At 30.8% G+C, this 5,401-nt stretch overlaps 1 long non-coding RNA gene across 5 annotated transcripts; it reads right to left on the minus strand.

The window, feature by feature from the left end:
* Positions 1-308: 308 nt before the first annotated feature.
* Positions 309-4,111, minus strand: LOC110684813. 5 transcript variants are annotated; one of them, XR_002503844.1, is made up of 5 exons: positions 3,716-3,929; positions 3,371-3,453; positions 3,062-3,224; positions 2,010-2,533; positions 309-568 (listed from the first exon to the last, which is right to left on the minus strand). It is a non-coding gene; the product is annotated as an uncharacterized LOC110684813 (long non-coding RNA). The 5 variants fall into 5 exon arrangements; XR_002503846.1 differs by having other exon boundaries at positions 309-2,225; positions 2,333-2,533; positions 3,716-3,928; XR_002503847.1 differs by having other exon boundaries at positions 309-2,234; positions 2,333-2,533; positions 3,716-3,928.
* Positions 4,112-5,401: the final 1,290 nt, after the last annotated feature.

Here is a 5,401-nt window from a genome sequence, read left to right on the forward strand (position 1 = left end):
AAAGGATAATAAGCCTTTTAAAGCGGTTTATAAAACCGCTATAAAAGGTGCTTTCCCCGATTCCGAGCAATTTTGCTATTACAGTATATTAAAACCGCAATAAAAAGTATGCTGTAAATAGAATTGGCGGCAATTTTCAAAAAATGTTTTAATAGTGATATATTAAAACCGCTATTAAAGTTAATTTCTCTCTTTTTTTTGGCAATAATTTTTCCCTGAACAAATTTTGCCCAATAATATTTATTTTGTTCTAATACAACCTAATACGTGTTTCATAAAATATAAAAAATTGTACATTAAATAGTATGTAAAACAATGGTAATTTTTTTTTCATTGATATTCAAGATCCAATAAAGAATTTTACAAAGTCACCATAATAAAACTAAGTTTTGATAACATATGTAATAAGAAAAAGATGCTGATACATATATAAAAAGGACAAAAATAAAAATAAAAATAAAAACACAAAAATTTGTTGATTCCTTCCACCTACACTTAGTGGACTACATAGCGCACCCACTTAGTTCTCACTTCATCAATCTGAGTTTGATCATAGAGAACTGACAATCTGAAAAGTACTTCAAAAATAACAATATAAGGGTACAAGATAACAATATGCACATAAAACAAAGTAAAAATATTTTCTATGATGAGATATAAAGTAAATCATAAATATCCACATTTTAAACTTGGGAGGTATTTAGTTAAATATACAATTAGGACAAATGTTTGTATATTAACAAGATAGCGTACAAACCGAACCACACACACACATAAAAACCAACACACAAGCACATGTCACACTGCCACAGGGGCTTACCAGCAGTCAACATACTCTGCTACGTGGCAGCAAGTACATCGACAAAATGCAGCAACAGAAGCAAACAAGTAGCACCATGGGCAGCATATAAGGCACCATTTGTTAGATGTTTTCTTTGTCCTATTGTTAGATGTTTTCTTTGTCCTAATGATGTGAATTATGGGATTCTATTTCAGCCAGTATATCTTAGCTGGTATCTAGTAATCCCATTGTATTTCTATTTAATCAGCTCAAAATTTCTATTAGGTTTGGAGACTACTTCTAATGAAGGTGTGAAGGTGGGTTTGGGGGTTGTTGTGAGGGATTGGGAAGGCAAGATAACTATGGCAGCCACTAGGAGACATCATACCACAAACTCAGAGATGGCTGAAGCATTAGTAGTTAGATTTGGGGTTCATTTAGCAAGAAGAATGGGCTTTAGACACATCCAAGTTGAAAGTGACTCATCCACTCTGATACGAGCAACAACAAATATGGATCAAGGCTTCTCTCCTTTTCATTTGGTGAAGACATCAAAAAGGATATAGCTGCCAAAAACCTTCTTGGGGCAAAAGCTGCTTTGGATGTACTTTTCATAAGGAAACTAATAACATTCAAGTCACTCTCTAATAACATTCAACTCAAATAGCATATACTCTAAAACATATACTAACATATACTAAAAAAGCATATACTCTATAAACTAGCTCTATGCTCTATGAAATTCATCCTTTTAAGATATTAGCATTTACATATTAAACAATAGTGAATTTATTTCTTTCTTTCTTTTTCCTTACGTATGTAACTATTTGAAAAGGCTTGCCTGCATTTTCTATGTGGTGAGTTTCTTTCTTTCTTTCTTCTTTCTTTTTCCTTACGTATGTAACATATACTCATATATTTCAGAAAGGAATATCTTTATTGAAGTAAAATAACAAATTTTAGCTGAAGTGATATACTCTATAGCATATACTTAACATTCAACTCAAATAGCAAAAACTCTATAACATATACTCTATAAATCTATAATATTCATCTCAAATAATGAAAACAACCTTGCTATAACTAGAGAATCAATCTATTTCATTAAATTGTAGTTATGAAATAAAAAGAGAGAAAACATATAACAAGTAAGAATCCACATGGCCTAGAAGCATTTAAGAAGTATGAAATATTGGTTTCTAAAGAAAAGCTAGCTTCATTATAGTACCTGTTTATCAGAATGTGCATGTGCAATGTGATATCTGGCTCTTCGGCTTCAATACTCTCAGAAGGAGATATAAGAACTCGCATTAGCTCACCAAAAACATTAGGTCTAGAATTAAGTTCTAGATTTCTGAATAGCTTGTAAGCTACGTTTCCCTTCTCATGATGTACATTCTTTAGGAAGAACTGAGCTGCAACAACATCTATTGTATTTTGCAACCTATAATAACTAATAATAATAAATAAATAAATAAATAAATAAAAAGACAATACCTTGTCAAATAAGCATATTATTACATCTAACAATAGAAAAGTTCTTCATTTTACCAAATGAGACTGTTGCCACTTCCTCGAGTTGTCGTAGATGATATCTATATACACAAAGGCTTTTGAAAATCATCAGTGCAAACAGCCAAATAACGGCCATGTTTTGCCACACAACCATTTTATCTCCACAAATGTTTGAATTCTTTCAGCGTAAATGAGGCATTGATATATGTAATATAGTCCTCAAAAGGATACAATCCCCTGAAAAAAAGGAAAAGTACAATCAAGACTTGATCAAGACAAAGCACTAGTCATCATCAAAATGTTTGAGTTTATCTCAATTTCCTACCAGGTGGTTAAGTAGGTTTATAGATATGTTCAACTCATTACGATATCCAAGGTTAAACTCTGCAGAAATCCTAGAATAGCCTAGCATACCAACCACTAATAACAGTAAGAAAGCAACCAACAAAGAAATTGATCTCCTATTAGATATAATGAAACGAGAATCATTATTAAAAGTATCATTTCCACTATAAGTATATACAACATTAAAACATGTTAGCAAAAACAAAAGGCTTTGTGAGGACCGTTTGCCACTCTCCTTTTTGCCGATGATTTCAACGACCAAATTAAACAGCCCTCAAACCATCATCATCAACAACAATTATACTACTACTACTACTACCTCCTTATTTTCTTGCGTTAACCAAACACCCCCTTATTTTATACGGAGTACAAATTACATGAAACCATAAGCAAAAGGCTTGAGAGAGAACCAATTTATACCTGCTTTTCCTGATGATCAAGAAATGATTTAACATGATGTTTAATGCAGTAGCCGTCAATATCTTGTGTATTTCATTCCCAAATTAAACTTCACATACTTTAGTTATGACGAAACCATGCCGATAAAATTGCTCTTGAGGGAGCTTATGAACTCTAAAAGTACCTGAAATTGAATTTTTTTTTTCGAATTATACAATAATTGGCATTATATAGATACAAAATTACAACTGTCTCACTTACAGTAAAACACAAAGTGGCATATTACATGAACTTTGAGTGAAACAAATTCGATAAATCTGAACAAATTACCCATATAAAAATGTCCAAGAGTAGCATCCTAAACCTCTCATTTGCTAATCATCCTCTTCATCAAGAACATGCTACAATGCAACCTGGGATTAACAATTATGACTAATAATTATCCAAAAAAAATTATTTTACAAATTACTAATCAGTGACTATTAAACCGCCCATTAATAATTCGAGAAAAAAAAAAAACTGATAAACCCTTATACAAATCAAGAGTATAAATCTACCAAAAATCCAAAAAAAAAAAAAACAATTAAAACAACACAAATTGTAATTCAACACCAATTACTCTATAAACTCATGAATCGAAAGCAAAAATCAGCGTTTTTTTAATGAGAAACAAACCTTAAATTGAAGAATCATGAAATGTCGCCTCCACGAAATTAAATACGATTGGGACAGCCAACAAGACTTATCTTTTTCACCGGAGAGTTGCAATTTTCCGCCGGAATTAAGAGGTTTTGGGTCCTAAAAATTAGGGTATGAGTGTCTTTTGAGTAATATGCAGATAATAGAGTAAGGTAGTAAGGGTTTGCAATAGCGTGGGAAGAGGAAAGTGAATACTCAATCCGTTAATTTTTATTTGCAACTTTGGAGGGTTTTGCGGGTTACGAGGCAATATTTAAGACAAACATTAGTGGGAGTAAATGAAAGTGATTAAAGTGTTTGGAGAGAGAAAGTTGGCCCACCCACTAGTAAAATTATTAAAATCAGAATTTTTAATTAAGGGTAAATTTGTAATTTTCAGGGTTTTTGTGTACTAAAAATAGAAAGTTGCATATAATGGTTAGCAGACTAAAATGGCAAAAGTTGCAAATAAAAATTCACGGAGGGAGTAGAAAGTTAGGCGATTCTTAATTGCTAATTCCTAATCTATTTACTTTTAACAGCGGTTGTCTAGTGAGCGCTATAAAAAAAGCTTCGCCTTTAATAGCGGTTGTCTAGTAAATGCCGTAAAAAGTGGGCTTTTAACAGCGATTATATAAGAACCGCTATTATATGTTATTAATGACATAATTTATAGCGAAAGAAGAAAACCGCTATAAAAAAAACTGTTGTAAAATGTGATTTTTGTTATAGTGACTTGAGAAAAGACTAGATTATACAAAGTTCATATTCTTATCATTTATATCCGCATGGTGGGAGTCAAGAAAAATCCGATAAACATGTTTGATAAATCAACCTTCCAATTCCCATGTATGGAATGATTAAAATGATAAAATTCCCTTTTTAAACAGTTTGGTAAACAAAGTAAGTTTACAAACAAGCTTATAAAGCGTTTAAATATTTAAACCCAAACAATCATTTTATTGAAACATGCTTATAGAATTTATTTTATAAACATTCATAAATCATTGTTCAACATTCAAACATAGCTCATCATTCAAAACATAAAACACATTTGTATATAAATTAACATAGTTAAAGATCTAGCCACGAATACGTACCTTGATCTTTGCACACAAGTACGGAACTCCTAATTACGAACTTGAAATTCCTCCTAAAATAACCAATAACTCTTATTCAAGAAATCTTCAACAATAAACTTAAAGATACACAATATCGATTCTAACTAATTGTGCATGAACAATTTAACCCTTTTGTAAAATTAATAATTGCTTTTATAAACTAATAATAATATTAGTAGTAGTACTATTTGAATAATAATAATAATAATGGAGTAGTACGTAGGTAAAAGAAGTAGTACTAATAAACTAATAAAATTATTAGTAAGTATGGAGTAGTACGTAGGTAAATAGTAGTAGTACTTATAAACTAATAAAATTATTAATAGTAATATATAGTTATTGTTGTATGTTAGCAGTAGTATAGTACTTACGTAGGTATAATAATAATAATAATAATAATAATAATAATAATAATAATAATAATAATAATAATATAGGTGGTTTTGTATAGGTTTTTCTATTTCTAGTGCAATTCTTGGTGGTTTTGTATAGGTTTTTGTTGGTGTTGGTGCTTTTGGCTGTGGTGGTGGTGAAGCTATGTCGTGAGGTTCATTGTCCCTTT

This window comes from Chenopodium quinoa, unplaced genomic scaffold (genome assembly GCF_001683475.1).
Source record: "Chenopodium quinoa cultivar QQ74 unplaced genomic scaffold, ASM168347v1, whole genome shotgun sequence".
NCBI classification, from domain to species: domain Eukaryota; kingdom Viridiplantae; phylum Streptophyta; class Magnoliopsida; order Caryophyllales; family Amaranthaceae; genus Chenopodium; species Chenopodium quinoa.